Here is a 17,726-nt window from a genome sequence, read left to right on the forward strand (position 1 = left end):
GCTGCCTTGTGGGTGTTTCCTGTAAATACTGGTGATGCTTGAAGAACTAAATAATTATAATAATGATGATAAAATAGAGATGGCTTTCCCAGCTGAACAGAAACTGGAGAAGACAAGGAGGTTCCCACACACTACTTATTGTTTTTGGCACCAGGCTCCTGCAGCCCCAGGGGGGCAGATGTCTGGGTCTGCTGCTGGCCTCTTTGAGTTGTGGTCATGGGGGGGGAAAACAATGGGGAACCTCTGGGGAATTTCAGAAGCATCTGAAGGTATTTTTCTCCCCGAAAATTGCAGGCTGAGAACTAGAAGCAAAGAAGGGGATACGCTCTTCTCTCTTGCCTTACCCTCTTGTGAATGCCTAGAAACTTCAAGACCAGCTGGGTGTTGTGGCACATACCTGTAATCTCAGTGACTGTGGAGGCAGAGGCAGGAGGATTGCATGTTTGAGGCCAGCCCAGGCAATTTAGTGAGATCCTGTCTTAAAATAAAAGAAAAGGTGCTGGGGTTGCAGCTCAGTGGCAAAGTGCTTACATGATGTAGGGAGAGGTCCCGGGTTCAACCCCTATGACCACAAAAAATGAAAAGAAGGAGAAGCCAAAACCTCAAGATGAGGAGGCTGAGGCAGGTGGATTGCAACTTTGAAGCCAGCCTCAGGAACATAGGGAGGCCCTGTTTCAAAATTAAAAACAAAAAGGACTGGGAAGGTAGCTCAATGGTAAAATGCCACTTGTTTCAAACCCCAGTACCAGAAGAAAAACCCCCATAAACAACAATACAACCTCAAGACCAGGTTCCTGGGGAAGAAACACTCAATCTGCCCAGACACTGGCATACTGGGAAAGAAGCAGCCAGATCCATCCTGGTGGGTGGCTACATGTGTTGCATCTGGCTACCCGACAGATTCAAGGAGAGCACATGGCCATTGCTTCCTTATTGCCCTCTTGACAGGATGCCCAGGGAAACGTGGATTCCACAGATAGATGTATCAATAAATGAAACAAAAACGCACAATGCTGAGGCTCTGGGTTCAATCTCAAGCACAAGTGCACAGAAAGCATACTGTCTCCTTGGTAGACCTAAAGCAGTATTCTTCTACAAAGCAAACACAAGTCTCAAGAGAACATGAGATGGGGGAGTGTCTGAATGAAAGGAGGGAATTTACAGTTATGTGGTTGGCTCTCTCTAAAATGGCGTTGACCTTGGCGGTGGTGAAGGTGAGATATGGGAAAGGAAGAGAGGGAAGTAAGGCCCAGTAACAGCTGTCTCGTGGCCTCTTTCTAGGCCAGACAGGCAGTGCTTACTGACATGAAATTCTCAGGACAATCTCATGAGATCTGTGCTATCAATACTCCCATTTTGCAGATGAGAAACTATAAACACAGACAGCCCTTTGCTTGAGGTTCTCCAGTGAGGCAATGAGGAAGATGGATTGGAAAGGGGATGGGATTGGTTATAATGCCTCCTTTGGTTCTTTGCGGGAGCTGTGACAACTTTTCACTGCAAACAACCAGCTTCCTCTCACCTCAGGCCCTTTGCATATACTATACATTCTATCCTTTTCCTTGACTCCTTCCTTCTCTTCCTTCAGCATGTTAGCCAAACCACTTTTGACCCTTATTTTTCTGGCTTCATTTGTATTATCTTTTTTTTCTTCTCAGGATTTGTTCAAAACTGTTTAAATCATTATTCTCATGATATTCTATTAAAAGTTAGTCTTAGGGCTAACTTTTATACCGCTAAGCCACAACCCCCCCCTCCCTTAGGGGCTGGGGTTGTAGCGATAGAATGCCTGACTAGCATGTGTGAAGCCCTGGGTTTTATCCTCAGAACCACATAAAAATAAATAAATAAAATAAAGGTATTGTGTCCAACTACAACTAAAAAATATATTTTTTAAAAAAAGTTACCCTTAGCTGGGTGCGATGGCACATGCCTGTAATCCCAGCAGCTAGGGAGGCTGAGGCAGGAGGATTGCAAGTTCAAAGCCAGCCTCAGCAAAAGCGAGGCACTAAGCGATTCAGTGGGACCCTGTCTCTAAATGAAATACAAAACAGGGCTGAGGATGTGGCTCAGTGGTGGAGAGCCCCTGAGTTTAACCCCTGGTATCCATCTCCCCAACAAAATCCTCAAAAAAAAAAAAAAAAAAAAAAGACTTTTTCATCACCCTAGCAAACAAGCCCCAGCAGGGAAGAGTTGTAATCCTTCTGCATTGTTGTACCCTCAATCTTGGCACACAGTAGGCACACAATCAATAAATAAATGTTGAATAAACAGGTGAACCAAGGAAGTTATAAAGCTTTCTCCCCAAAATGACTGATTCTCAGGGGCTGATGCAAGTTTTCCCCACAGAGAGTGAGACTTTCAAGTAATTAACCAGCAAGCAAAAGTTGCAAATTTCAGATTGCATATATCCAAGTGACAGGTATCATTTAATGTAAGTGTGCATGTGTGTGTGCACATACAAGTAGAAATATGTAGGGGAGAAGGTGGTCACTGGGTCACTTACTGAAAGCATCTTTTTTTTTTTTTTAACTGGTATTGGGACTTGAATCCAAAGATGCTCTACCACTGAGCTCTATCCCTAGCCTTTGTGTTTTATTTTGAGACAGTATCTCCCTAAGTTGCCCAGGCTGGTCTTGAATTTATGCCCCTTTTGTCTCAGCTGCCCTGATAACTGGGATTGCAGGCATGTGCCACTGTGCCTGGCTTGCAAAGCATCTCTTAAAAGACTCTGGGAACTCTTCAGGATCTAATTTAGAGGCCACAAAGGGAACTCTAACATAGGATTTTGTTGGGGGTGGGGGGTGGATACCAGGGATTGAACTCAGGGGCACTCAACCACTGTGTCACATCCCCGGCTTTATTTTGTATTTTATTTAGAGTCAGGGTCTCACTGAGTAGCTTTGCACCTTGCTTTTGCTTAGGCTGACTTTGAACTTGCAATCCTCTTGCCTCCGCCTCCTGAGCCACTGGGATTAGAGATGTGTGCCCCTGCGCCGGGCTCTACAGTTTTACAGGTTTGTTTTTGTTGCTGACTGGACTCTTGCATTCACCAGATCGCTCTGGATGATACACTTGCCTTTTCTTGGAAATTCAGAGCAGCAGCCTCACTTGCTCCATGTTCAGAGAAACATTATCAAGATGCAACATTTGGGAGTATGGCAGCTCTTTGGCTTCCCCTCTTCCATCCACATGACAACTGAGGGAAAATGCCTATTTATGTGAGCAAGTCTTCTTTGTTTTCAAAATCATCAACTTGTAATCTTTCTTGCATTTATGATGTTGGTTTCTTACAGTTTACTCTGGGTTTCCCAACCACTTCTCTGAGCAGGGCAGAAGAAGTTGCCTCCTCTAAATCTTGATCCACCTAAAGCAGATGAAATTGAGGTCAGAAAATGCCTTTTAAGTGTTATAATTGCCATGTGCGGTGGCACAGACTTGTAATCCTAGTAGACCTGTAATCCTAGCAGCTCAGGAGGCTGAGGCAAGAGGATCACAAGTTCAAAGCCAGCCTCAGCAAAAGCAAGGCACTAAGCAACTCAGTGAGACCCTGTCTCTAAAGAAAATATAAAATAGGGCTGGAAATATGGCTCAGTGGTAGAGTGCCCCTGGGTTCAATCTCCAGTACAAAAAAGTTATTGTTTCTATTATTATTATTATTATTATTATTATTATTATTATTATCATTGTGGATTGAACCCAGGAGCACTCTACCACCAAGCTACATATATAGTCTTTTTCATTTTTTTTATTTTTGAGATAGGCCCTTGATAGATTGCACAGGCTGGCCTCAAACTTGAGATCTTCTTGCCTCCTCAGTTGCTGGAATAACAGGCATGCACCTTGGGCCAAAGGGACCTTTTTAACAAGGGAGGGGCCCTAAACCCTGGATTCCCTGCTGGAGGTAGGCAGATGCTGTAAAATACATCACCTGAAAATGACTTTCTGGTACAGAGTCACCAGATTGGTGAGAAGTAAGGCCCAGGCTTCAACAAATGTCCCTTGAGACCCTTCAGGTATGAATCCGAGCTCAACAGGGCTAGGGTAGTAAGAGGGATAGTACTGGTTTTTTGCAGCTCTGAGATTTTCCTTATAACAACATTTTTCTGGAAGGAGTTTAAAATGAAACAAGCTTTAGAGGAAACAGGAGAAACGAGGCAGGAGGAGGTCGAGCTCCCTCCGCACCCTGGTGCACCCTGACTGTAGCTGACAGAGACACAGGTGCCAGGTCTGGAGTGGGGGCGGGGTGAGGGTCTAGTCGCAAACATGCTTCAGAGCAGTGCGGGCAACTCATCCAAAAAAAAAAAAAAATTGTGTGCTGCTCCAGGACCTTCATCCTTGAGGATTAGTTCCAAAAGGTCTTTGGTCATCCCTGCCACCCCTCCACCCTCCCAATTTCCCCCGCGCCCCGCCCAGTCCATTCTGTTACCTCCACCTCCGGCCTCTGAGCCTCCCGCAGTTCCCTTAGGACAGAGAAAGGGCAGAGGCAATGGCGCCCCTTCCCGCCAGATGACCCCCTCCTTTCATCCAACTCAACCCATCCCCACCTCGCTCCTTTTGTTTGCCACTTCTCTCCTGGATGGGTATGATCTGCAGTTTCCACCCCCCCCCCCTCCCCCAGAACAAGGGCCCTCTCTCCATGGGCCTGGATCCCAGGCGCCAGTGGGGGTGGGGGGGCGGCTGGTTCGGCCCCTCCTTCCTGGCTCTTTCCCAGTCGCCTAGCAAACTCTGCCCTCGCCTGGGCCCTTGGCACTCTTCAGTCTAACCCTGGCCATCCCTGGCTGCAGGAGGTGGCTCCTTGGAAATGTTGGACATTCTCGGACTCACGACCTGGGGAGGGCCATGGCTGAGAGTGGCAACCCTATTCCGGAGAAGGGGAGGACCTCGGGGTCTAGGTCTTACTTAGTGGATGACAGGCTAAGGCCTGTCCGGGTATCCTCATGCTTGGTCTCTTCTGTTGGTGTGTTTGCCTGGACATTGCATTTCCCCTGTCACCCCACTGTACCTCGGAGATGGCCTTGGGCGCATGCGCAGGGCCCCCCTGCCTAAGGCCTTTCTCCGCATCCGCAGGCCTGCTCTCCCTAGCAGCAGGGGTGCGGGGTGGCGTCTACCTCAGCAATCAGACCAGCACGGGGTTGGCGAGCAGGGTCCTTCGGGACTGCAGAAGCTAGCTGAGGGGAGCGCGGGCAGGCTGGTGGGCAGGCGGAACTGCGGAGTGCGGGCACCCTGCTTGGGGCAGCGCCGCTTCTGGGCTGGTCCAGCGCTGCTCTCGGAGGCAGCGGTTTTTCCGTGAAAGGTTGCCCTGGGTAACTCGACTCTGAGGGGACACAGCCCTCCCCTCTCCAAGTGGCAACTTATCCATCCCCAAGATTGATAACCTCCAGCTCTGCTCCGTGCACCCGCTCAGCTCTCCAGGCTCAAGGCGCGCAGGCCCAAGGTGGCGCCACTTGCCTGGGAGGGGGAGATGTGGGGGCCTCTCCCCTACTCGGGACCTGGAAGCCTGCAGCTGGCGGGGGTGGTGGACGCTTCAAAGTAAAGGTTTAGGGGAGCCGCCCAGGGAAGACTTTCCTTAAGCATGTGCCCTTCCAGGACCCCAGGACCTGCTAGGAGATCTGAGCCTCAACTAGTTCAAGAACTACAGGGACTTGAGGCGCCCCCTGGCAAAACTTTGTGGAAAGTAGCAACTGGTTTATTTTTGCCAACCTCGGAGGGAAGGGGTGCTACTGCAGTTTTCCTGAGATAAGGTATTAGAGTCACAGCCTGGAAGTGAGCACCAGGCCCAAGAACCCTACAAATGAGGGTATAGGCTAGCCCAGTGGTGTAAGAATTTGTTGGATGTGGGGTAAAAGTGGTCTTGGAAAACCAACCCATAGTCAAAAGTCAATTGAGAGGGAACAGCTAGGTCTGAGGATAATTCTAGTGCGTGGGGCACAAGAAGCAATGTTAGGGTAGCTAACCTGTTTGCTCCCCCATTCTTTTAATTTTTGCAGTTTATAAACATAATGCATCTGGGTGAGCTTGACAGCCCTAGTGGGCCTTCTGTTCCCTCCTCCCACCCCCATGCAGCCAGAGCCCGCCCCGCAAGCCAGTGCGGTGCCCACGACCCCGCGGTGCCTGCTGCAGCCGCGCCACAGTCCGGTTTTGCTGGCTGCCAAGCCAGCGCTGTCCATCGCTCAGTGCTGTTGGCCCTCTCTCCGTCTAATCCGAGCTGGAGCAGTGCAGGCCGCCCCACGGGATCAGAGCGTTCCACTGCTGGGACTCTGCTCCTCACATCCTCCTGCTGGGACCCGGCTACATTTCCAGCCAAGCCTGGCTTTATTATGTGTCTCTGCAGTGCAGCCCCAGCAGCCGGATTGGGAGGAGGAGAGCCAGCGACCACAAAGAAGACAGGAGGCCTGCAAACTTTGCACAAAAATCCGGCAAGGGGCAGAGGAGGAGGAGGAGGAGAAGGAGGAGGAGGAGAAGGAGGAGGAGGGTGAGGGTGGTGGGGGGTGGGGGAGAGAGGGACGGGCCCCTAGGGGCCGGCTGGGGGTAGGTAGGAGGAGGGGGGGGGCGTGTTTTTCTTTTATTTTTATTTTTTTTTTAGCATAACTGGGCTCGGCCACTCACCGCAAGTACCCCCGCTGGGACCGGGAGCCCTCGGCTTCTGCATTGCAACAAGCAGGGCCCCCAGCGTGCCGGGCCTTCCCCCCCCCCCCCAGAGAGGCCGCCCTGGACCGGCGGTCCGCAGCCACCAACCCAGCTGCAAAAAGAGTTTCCATGAGGCAGGCGGAGAAGGGGGAGGAGGGCTGTTACCTCTGTTGACCGGTGATGAGTCCTTGCTTCCCCAGTGTTGAAGAATAACACCAAAGAAGCACGCCGAGGCAAGGTCAGAGTACAAATTAGAAGTTTATTAAAGGACAGCAGAAAAGACTTCTCCCGGAGGAAGAAGGGGACCCAAGAGGTGGAATCCGTGGAAGTGCGGTTGTCTCCCCTTTTTATAGTTTTGGTGATGGAATGTAGGTGGGAAGGCCCAGGGGTGGGACACAGGTGGGCCAAAGAAGTAATCTGGTCAGGAAGGACTTCTGAGTCAGCACCTTTTTGCTGGGGGCTGTTCATTAACATTTCTTTGAGGTGGACTTTGGCCTAGGGCCTTTTCGGGACTTCATTAACATTCCAGGAGTTGTCCTGTGTTTTCCCTGAGTCATTCTCCGCACGGCCTCCATTTTAGATTTCACTCGATATTAGACCTGATTTACCTAACTACACTGACTACCTAACTTTAAATCTGGCTTCAGGGCTACCCAGAGCGGGGAAGGGCGGCTGGGGGCCCTGGCCGCGGAGGGCGACGGAGCTCCAGAAGCCTGGGACAGAAGCAGGGGAAGCCGCGCTCAGGGAAAGGTGAGTGTGGGAGGCCCGGAGGAGGCGGGAGGGAAGGAGAGAGGGAGGAAGGACTGGCGAGCGGGTGGGCAGCTGGGGACCCGCGCGAGCGAGGGGAGAGGATGAGGAGGAGGAAGAGGAGGGGGAGGAGGAAGCCAGGAGCGGGAGGCGGAGGCGGTGGAGGGGGCACGCCGTGGACACCCTACCGGCCTGGACCCTCTCCGGGCCTGGAGCCACCTCTAGCCGGGGACCCGGGCCTGGGGTCGCCTACAAGGGGCCCTGGTCGCTCCCTCCTTGTGGCCCCAAGCCCCCCGTCGCCAATCAAGGGGCCCCGCTGACTTGGCGGGGATTGCGGAATCTCGGTGGCAGCGAAAGGAAGGAAGAGGCGGCGAGGACGGGCGCCCAGGAGGCTGGCAGCTTCCAGGCCCCCCTTGCTGGCCCCGGGACTCTCTGGCTTTCTCCAGCCCCCTCCTTGTTGCCCAGGGATGTGGAGAGCAGAGGGAGCGTGCTTCAGGTGCGGCAGTCTGGTCCCAGGCCACCCGGCGCCCCCTCCCCCCCCCCGTGCCCCTCCCCCCCCAGCCCAGACCGTGCTCCCAGCTCAGCTGTGCACTTCCTGCCTGCTGCACGGAGGCCAACCTGGCAGGGAGCCTCTGCCTGGAGTTCATTGTCTAGGCCAAGGGGACGCAGGTCCCCAGGGAGCGCTGCAGCAGTCAGGAGCGCCTCTCCACGCAGTGTGCCGGGTACCCCACCTCTGGCACACTCACCTTCCACACCCTGGCCAGCTTCCTGCACCGAGTCCCCAGGGTGTGCATGTTTGTGATGAGATATGGATGTATAGGTATGCACATGCACAGCACATGCAGGCACTCCTTCTCCTTGCTTTGCTTTCTATTTACACGAGGTCCCCAGCTCCAGGGGCCCCTGGAGAGCAGAGGCCCTGGGAAGAGGCAGTGCGAGGGCTGAGCCCCTCCCCTGCCCTTTTCCCCTAACAGGCCGCCCTCTCCTGGCCTGGCCTGCTGCTTTGTCCCAATTCCAGCCCCTCAGATGGGTGCTTAGCCGCCTGGACACACTGAGGGATGACTGAGGAACAGGATGAGAGTGGCTATATGCCTCTGGAGCCTTAAAGTCCTGAGGCCCTTGTCCTCTCCCAACTCCCTTGATGACCTCTGGCCGCAGCCCAGTTCTGCTCTGAAAAGTTCATTTCCTGAAGGCCTGCACTAGAAGGCGGTGGGGCCCCTCTCTCTTCCTGCCAGCCTTGCTCTTGGCTGGAGTGGTTGAGACTGAATCTGGCAACACGGGTGATACACTAGCCACCTCCCTCCTTCTAAAGTCCCAGGAAAGCCAGTGGCAGCCGGCCTGAAGAGATGCTCCCTGTCATCTTAGAAGAAAACCACTCAGTTCAACTTTCAGCAGTGGGACTACACCTCTATTATGCTTTGGGAAAAGTTGGTCTTACTTCTGCTCCTTGTTCTGTATCACAATTCGGAATAGCCTATTCTGTCCCACAGAGGTGGGGGTACCAAGGGAAGGAAACCAGAAGAGAGACTCCCAGAACAGTAGAGGGAAGAAGGGTCAATGTTTGTCCTTTTGCTGAATAGAAGGGCACCCAGAGCTTTAAGTAATATTTGATTTCTTTTCTCTTTTCCTGGCTCATTGCTCACTCCTTCTAGAGCCACTTAAGAAGAAGATATTGGAATTGGAACTACTGGATGCAAATAGAGTTTTCTTTAAATCGGGCAGTTGATTTTGGGTTAAACTTGCAGATTTTTTTTTTTTTTTTTTTGGTAAAGATGCAAAGCTTGCTTACCTATAACCTGGTAATGTGTCTTCAGATCACCTTATTTTAGAAGGCAAGCCACAGAAAGGAAAGGTAGAACAGTTTGCAGTGAACAGATGGGTGGGTGTTTCAGAGTTGCTTGAACTGAATTCTAAAACCACTCTGTGGATCTCAGAGAAAGACTCAAGAATTGGTCTTTAGCCTTTCATGAAATGAGCCTTGAAATGATTTTAAATGAATCTACATGTACATGTGTGTATATGTAGCTGACAATTCAAGCAAATTGAGGAAGGAAGATAGCTAGGTGGGAGAAGACTAGTGAAGGTGAAAGACCCACCGATTCCCTGTCCAAGAAAGACGCACGAGGCACTGGCTGCAAAAGCAAGAGGCGATTTATTGATACACAGGCGCCTGCGGGTGCCCAGCGAAACCTCAGCCGGAGCTTCGGTGAACTGGCACACCGGGCTTTGGGGTACAGATCTTTTATAGGGTACAGTGGTCAGTTTCCCTCCTAGCACAGTAACAGGTATCTCATTGGCTCTTTTGAATCCAGCATATAGGTCACTTAAAGGGTAAACTTGTTTTTCACTATAGGTTCCTGGAAAAACCACATAAAAAACATTTGTTATTCATTGTATGGTTTTTCATTGTATGATCCTGTTTGCCCAATCGTGCTGGTTCCTTTCCCAACCATCCTGTCCTTTCTTAATCGGTTACACTTAACTGATTTTCTGAAAAATACATCTGACGTCTGTGCAGGTGTGGAAGCAAGCCCTGGTGATTTATTACTGGGCCTAAAGTTATTGGGCTGGGGTCTTTCAAAGGCATTTTGAGAAGTGTTGTACCAGCCACACAATCTCTCTGCAGAACCTTGGCATCGGAAGCCCCCTGATTCTTCCCATGGAGCTTTACATTTTCTAAAAGCAGCCACAACCTTTGTCTCTCACCATTTTGCCTTTTATTCAGTTTACTGGAGTGCATAGGGTGGAGATGTGGCCACTTATCAAGGGAGGAATTAAGAGAGTATATAATTTGAATAGATAAGAGTTACAGCAGGTGAGAGATTTATTGCTTTTCAAGAACTGCCCCCCTTCTTGAAAGCAATATTCAAAAGTGTGTTCTTAAGTGTGGACAGCTCCGCACCAAGTGTTTGAAATGGCAAGGTCTTCACCTTTAAAGATGCTTGAAGGTTCTTCTTAAGGAACAGTGGTGCCTTTTACATTTTAATTTATTTTATTTTGCCTCCACTGCTGTGTGTCAGGGCTAACGTGGTGGCATTGTGGACTTCCCCAGCTCCAAACATTCTGCATTGGAAGTCTCTTGACCATAATTCATAATTGATCTTGGAAATATGAAAGCCCATAGCAGGAAGGAAAGACAGAAATGTAACAATTTTGAATGGATGCTCAGAGAGTGTGATTTGAAAGCATAGGCATTGCTGCTTTGAAAATCAATCAGGCCTCAGGGGGGCTCACTTCCCACTTCGGGGACACAGCCTCCCTCTGGAGTGGGGAATTATTTGTCCCCCCAGGATGTTTGTCCTTCTTTGGAAAACCCAGATTTACTGGAGGGAGGATACCCAACAAATTGAGAAGGGGGCTGGGGTGGTAGGGCAGGGAGTGAGCAGCCTCATTGGTTTTCCAAGGCCTTGTGATTTTGTTAAAAAAAAGAAAAGAAAAAAAAGAAAAAGAAAAAAAAAACCTAACAAATCCATGAATGTTACAAAAGTCGTATTTTCTGACTTATTTTCCTACACCCCCTTTCCCCTTTTGTGAGTCCTGGTGGTGCGGCATGGTAGTTGCAATGATTTGTTCCCTTTGATAATTTTGGCCTCATTCTCCAGGCTGTTCCCATCTTGCTCACTGATGTTATTTCGGCTGGCAGTTCCCTCTGTCCCTCAATGTTAAGGACCCCTGTCTCCCTTTACCCTATGGCTGGCTGCTGCTGGCTTCCTCAGATCCACACAACAACTTCTCTCATTTCTTTGGAAAAGGAATACGTCTTTTTTTCCCATCCTTTTAAAAACTTTTGAATAATTTGTACTGCTGTCAGTTTTTCTCCATCTAGCAACTGCCTGTTAATTACAGTTCTTAATATTAACTAGCACTCAGGCTGTGTCCACATACCCCCACCCCAACATCCAAAACTGCCCCCAATGACTTTTCTCTCCTTCCCTCCCCTTCTTTGTCTTCTTCTGCCAGCCCAGAGCTCCTCCAAAGTCCATTTTATAAATTTGGTTGTCTAGGGACCTGGGAACAGTGTAGCTTGCCATTGCTAGTGTTTCCATAGAAATAATTGAGATGTAATAAATAGAGGCATTCTGAGGTTACAGGTTTCTTGATTCATCTGAGACCACATACAAGTGTAAATTGTTGACATTTGTTTGGCTAAATGTACATGATCTTGCGGGAAGGGCAAAACAAATCCTTTGTACATTCCATAGCTTTCTATGTGGATTGGGGTAACTGATATTTAATCCTAATATTAATCCCCCCCAATTAAGTTACCTATTCTTAGCTTTGGAAGGGCCTGTTTCATTCTAGAAAACATTCTTTATATCTAATAATTGCTGTTTAGATTCTTACACCTGTTTCCTTGCAAAAACTTAATAAGCAATAAAATAAGATAACTATGTGCCTCTGGCAGGAGAATCCTGCTAACATTTAACCATAAGGTGCCAAGTGTGCATTAATAATGAAAGGTGAAAAATGCTGGTGACTTAGCAGTCATAAAGTAATTCCACAGAACTCGCCAGCCCTGGCAAATGTTGTGGCCTGCTACAGCGTGTTCACAGAGGAGGAGGAGGGGGAACCATGCAAGGAGGAAACTGGAGCTAGGAATCTTGGAGTCGGAAGGCTGGGGATATGGCTGGAGTCGGAAGGCTCGGGATATGGTTCAATCTAATACAAAGTTGTAATAATTGCTATGTCAGTAGCCAACTCTTCAGCTGGTGGCTGTGGAATTCTTCCCCTGATGTAGGATTTAATAGTCTGGCAATTAGATGCATTGATTTATCTTAACTGTTCATTTGGATGTGTAAACGAAAGGAACTCACCACTGAGGCCAGCGTGCAGACTTGCTGCCTGGCTCTGGAAAAGACTCATTTAGGTAGCAGTGGTGGGAGAGTGTGTTTTCAAGGCAGTGTTAGGACCAGCTCCCTCTTCTTTTAACATTTCTCTCCATTTTATCAATGAAATGAAGGGAGCCTGTTCAAACACTGTTTAAAAAGACACAACAGTGTCTACTTCTGTCTGAAAAAGTAAAAGCAACCATTGCTGCCTCTGGTGCTTTGAGAGTAACATCTTTGTCTCAGGGTGACTCGACTTGGTTGCAAACTTTTGGCATGTGGTCTGTTGGATATCAGAGGCACAAAACACTTTGTCTGGGCTCTTCAGCAAAGTGTCTTTCTCTCTTCCTCTCCTCCTTCACAACATTCTAGGACTTGGAGCTACCTGTACCAGGAGCTCTGTCAAGCCCTGAGTGGGGGTGACCTCCTTTGGGTGTTAAGGCCATCATCTTGGACCTTTTGGAAGGCTGGTGGCTGGATACATCAATGATTCAGAAAGTGTGTAGATTATAAACTCTCTTGAACATTAGTTCCCCCTTACTTCCTGCTCTGGGACCTGCAGTTTTCCTGAAGTGTCACTAACTTATGGCATGCAGGCATCTTAACTGTTTCAAGGTAATCTAGTGGTGGATGGCTAGGTTTCCTGATGGCCCCATCCATGTTGCAAGTTGGGTGGGTGGCTTTAGGTGCTTGCTTTTCCTGAACCCTGGCTGAAGTAAAGTCCAAACTTGTCTATGCATGGTACACTGATGTTTGCAAAGAGTATTATCTTTATGTCTTGAAAATATTTGTATAGATATCAGGGTTTCTTCCTATCTGAGTGAGTGTCTAGGGTAATTAAAAGAGAAGAGTACCTTGGAAACTCTTAGTGCCTGTTTATAATAGGTAACCTCAATAGGTGTGGTTGGGCCAATTTGTCAATTTCTGCAAATTCCCATTGGCTTGCAAGGGCGTTTTGTGTGTAGTTATATTAGTCTGTAATCAGAGTAGTTTTGAACTCAAAGTGGACTAGTGAAGCCTGTATTGGTTATATATCCCACTTGAATATTTCAGTGCTGGCTGTCAGTTCCCTTAGCCTGCTGTGGGTGCCAGGCAGGGTGAAGTGAGTGGGGGAGATAAAGATGGAAACTTTGGATTCATAGTGTACCTGCCAGGATGGGGTGGCAGCCAGCGACTGGGGTTGTACACTCAGTAAATAAAAATATTTTACTGCTTTCAAGGATCACCAATTATCTGATTGCTCTGCATGGCTGTCTTTAAGGAGAGTGCTGTTTTACCTATCTTCTTGTACAAAGGTTTGATTTTTAATGTCTTGTGAAAAGGGTTCTCTTTGTCTTGATTGATGTCAGGAATAAAAGCATGATGGTAATATCCCTTTGAAAGCTATTGTATTGTCAGCCCTGCCTGACAGTGGGAGGGCCTCCCAGTGTTATAGATTAGTGCTGTGAAAACACTGACATTTTCTTTGTTACATTGCTGTTGTTCTACTTGCAAAGTCAATTACACAATGTTGGAGCTCATTTACCCAGTTGACTTTGGATGTAGCAGTGTCTTTCACTGTCTTCTTAAAGATATAATTTTGTATTGTTATTGTTGCTTTTTTTTTCTCCTTTTCCTTTTGAACCTGCCTCCCTCCCTGGTTACCTCCCCTTCCATGTGCTAACCGCACCCCCCCACGCCCCCTCCCCATAGTCTGAACATGTGTGCAAAGCAAACACTCTGGTTTTAATTGTGACCATCCAAATTCAAAGAGCGCTACATCATTATCTCTGAATTCTTCTGCTCATTCACATCTCAGTAGCTTTTTATTGATATAGTGACTACAGCAGCCAAGATACATAAAAAACCCATCCAACGAGATTATAGTGTTGATAATCTCTTATCAAGTGGGTTGTTCTCTGGATTGGGGGTCACTAAGGTTGGCAAATTCAGAGCTTGCTTTTTAAATATTTTTCCTCCTCCCACTTCCTAGAGCCTGCAATTCGAGCTGAACCAGGTTCCCTGGTAGATGGGACCCTGGCAAACAGTTTATTATTATTATTATTATTATTATTATTACAGATGTAGCATTCAGCTAGAGTCATTGAGTTTGGGGTTTAGGATCCTGAATGGCCTTTTGTCACGGATGGAAGTGGTCTCATAGGAGAAGCATGCAGTCCATTCTCCCACTGCAGATGACAAATCGGGTTATAAGATGTTGTTCTGAGGGGATTCCAATCTGCCTTTTTGGGCAAACTTGGACTTGGGAAGGATTTACATCCCTGTGTGAAATCTGCTACTGAATGGAAGGAAGCCTCGACATGTCTAAAGCTGAAAATGGTTCCAGAGGGTGTTTTTATTTACCTGCCATCTTCACCATCCCTCCCTTCTCCAGAACATCTGAAAGTCCTGAGTTCCCTAACCTGGTCACGGAAGAGGCGGTCACCTGGAGGAGGGGCTCGCAGAACCGTCTCTCTTGCCCCACAGAACAGGGTGTAGGAGATACGCTGGTGCTGCCCGCCACCACCGCAGACTGCAGATGATGGGCTCCATCAGGAAACTCCGTCCAAGGACACTAATGGTGAGCCCCCGAAGTTATTATTATGAACCACCAGACAAGAGCCTGTGTTCGCCAACAATTTGTCAGAACTAATTTTGTTTTTCTCCAATAATTGAAAATTAAGGTCTTGAAGTGAAAGCAGATGTTCATGTCATCTTCTGAATTGGGATATAAAATGGGGCTCTGTGGATGTGCTCACTAATCTAACAAAATTTCCCTCTCCTCCATAATGGGGGTTGCTCGGCCTATGTCACCTAAGGCCAGAGATTGGGAGCTGAGAGAAGGGGCCCTGGGTGGCACTCCTTGTGCTACTTGGGGGTTTGTTTGGGAGGGAGACTGCACCAATAAAAATCTTTTTGTTTGAGCTCTGAAACTTGGAGAGTTCATTGTTGAGGATGTTCAGTCGCTGGAGACATATTTGCTGAGATAATTCAAAGCATTGTGCTGGGATAGGTAAGGGGAGCCCTGGCAGGGGGAGAGTGGCTTCCTACAGATATGTGGGTCCCCAACTGTCATGTCCTTTCACTGTTGCATGGTGAAGCTGCTTAAAGTCACGCATTCCTGGGCCTGGATCCCAGAGACCTCTGCTCACCTGGCTGACCCAAGCAGGGGCTCAGAACTCTGTGTCTCTCCTTTTCTAAAAACTCTGTGTCTCTCCTTTTTTAAAAATGGGGGTAAAATATGCATAATATAAAATTTACATCTTAACCATTTTTAAGTAGTATTTAGTGATGGTTGGGGGAAGGCCATCAGTTCAAACTTCAGTCTTCCAGGGCAGATGTGAAAAAACTGGCTCAGAAGATGATGTGGGGTCTCAAAAGCTCACAGTTCTTTTTCTTAGTCCAGAGTGAGAGGTGAGTCAGGTCTGCCTGCCACTAAGAGAGAGCAGGAGCCTAGCCCCATCAGGGCCAGTGGGACTAGGGTGCCAGGGACAAGGACAGGAACTTTCTAGTGATCTGGTGACCATTCCCAGGATTAGAACATTTGCCCTCTCTTTGGGGGGTGCCATTCTTCTGGAGACTAAGCCTGGCTGGGTGTGAGCTCCCCTAGTGACCCTCATAGGCCAGATCTCGAGTGGCTCCCGCACTTGCCTGCCAGTGCCCAGGCAGCATTGGCTCACCCAGCCCAGTGCACTTGGGGCAGGTTTGTCTGTGATGGGGAGAAGGGAGGAGCAGCTGTTACAGGACGGCCACCTGGCTGCCTTGATTTGTGGTGTCCTTGAAGCCCCATGTTGGGCCTGTAGTTCTGGGCTTTGCCTCAGCATGTAGTCTCCTCTCTGCCTCCTCCAAAGTGCTGGGGAACTTTTTCCTTCCCTGATTTCCCTGTAATTGAGATTTGCCCTTTTGCCACCTGGGCATGAATTATTTTGTGCAGTGTTGTCATTCCCTGTCCTGCTGTGAGGTTTATCTATTCTGTTGATCCTAATTAAATAAAACATACTGTTCACCTAACTCCTGTTGCACCAAATTTTACCTGCCTGAAAGCAGAGTGATGGCCATGTGGGCCTGGTCAGGGAGCAGGGCGTTCCTGGAGATAGCGGGGGTGGGGTGGGGTGGGGGGTGGCAGGCGAGGAGCTGTGCCCCTTGGACTGGGTGAGGTGGGACTATGGAACACCAGCAGTATACAGTGTGTTTCTGCTTCCTGAACAAGAGGTTTGGTTTTGTCCTTAGCCCCCATGTGGCTGTAGGTTTGAATTTGGGGAGATGGGAGACAATCACCAGCTCCAGGGACTCCCCAGGGAGAGGACAAGGGAGGAGAGCAGGCTGGCAGGCTGGTGGCTGGAAGATGGAAAAAAGGGATAGTTTCCCATCACCTGAGGTGGAGGCTGCAGAGAGCGCTGGGTTCTCTGGGGATTCGCGAGCAGTACACCTGTTCTTGGTGTCCCAAAAGAGTGTCTGCAGATGCCCTGTTCCCCCCAGAGGGACAGTGGTCAGCCAGGGCCCTGGGCATGTATATTGGGAAGATTCAGGCCTTTACTGTTTTTGCCTTTGAATCTCTCAAAATCCTGAAAACCACGGAAAAGGGACCCTGGAGTTCCTTCATTCAGACGTGTGTGTGTGTGTGTGTGTGTGTGTGTGTGTGTGTGTGTGTGTGACTGGACCTGAACACTGCTGTTCTCAGGGAGCTCTCTTTCTCTCTCTGTGCCACATCCGTGCATCTTTAATTTCACACATCCATCTGCAATCTGGCTCCCACAATTTAGGTGTGTGGGTACTCGTTCCACCTGTTGGGGCCACAGAGAACCACTCAGGTTCCCAGTCCCCAAAGCAACCCTGTGGAGAGCTGGTCAGGCTGGTCCTGCCTTCCTCATGGGAGAGCACCTTGCCTGGCACAAGGCAGCCTGGGGGGGCCTCCAGGACCTCATGCTCCATCACAGATGAGGACCCAAGCTGGGATTCTGGACTACTGTGTTTAAAAATAAAAGGACTTCTGAACTGAATGAGTGAAGGTGTAAACTGTTGAGGGAATGAACTGGTTAGCAAGCGAGTAAGTGAATGAATGATCAAGTTGTGGCTAATGAATTTCTAAGAGAAATAGCAAGTGGGTGAGCTCCCAGGCAGGACTTGGGCTCCAGTGGGTGTTACTCTCTCTCATCTCTTCTACCCTCCTGGTCTCCCTCCGCCTTTTTTCCTGCTCAGGAGGTGAGGCTGCCAGCCCTCATGCCCCAGAGCTAGGGGTGGCTTTTGCCATCCTCTTCCTTCTCAGGTGCTCCATGTGGTGAGACGGTAGTTGCTGCTCACGGGGGGCCTTTGCCCTGTATGGTCCTAGGCTTGAAAAATAGTCTTTTAAAAATGATAAAAGCAATATGAGATTTTTATATTAATTTGAAATAAAACAGAATGCTTGACTCAATAAATTCCCATCCTGCTGCTTATATTCATCCTGCCACAGAGATTCAGGGGTCAGACAGGACATCCTTAACTGGCTTGGTGCTGGCCAGTGCTGGGCAGTTCAGCTACCATTGAGTGGCCTTCAGGACCCTC

At 49.0% G+C, this 17,726-nt stretch overlaps 1 long non-coding RNA gene across 1 annotated transcript in view; it reads left to right on the forward strand.

Moving 5' to 3' along the window:
- The first annotated feature begins 6,815 nt into the window (after positions 1-6,815).
- The window catches only part of LOC139704184 (uncharacterized), a 45,856-nt gene continuing 34,945 nt past the window's right edge, over positions 6,816-17,726 (forward strand). The window contains exons 1-3 of the long non-coding RNA XR_011706220.1: positions 6,816-6,952; positions 7,278-7,380; positions 14,578-14,763. This is a non-coding gene — a long non-coding RNA (uncharacterized lncRNA). The remainder of the gene's footprint in view (positions 6,953-7,277; positions 7,381-14,577; positions 14,764-17,726) is intronic.

The sequence above is a fragment of the Marmota flaviventris genome, unplaced genomic scaffold, assembly GCF_047511675.1.
Source record: "Marmota flaviventris isolate mMarFla1 unplaced genomic scaffold, mMarFla1.hap1 Scaffold_43, whole genome shotgun sequence".
Lineage (NCBI taxonomy): Eukaryota > Metazoa > Chordata > Mammalia > Rodentia > Sciuridae > Marmota > Marmota flaviventris.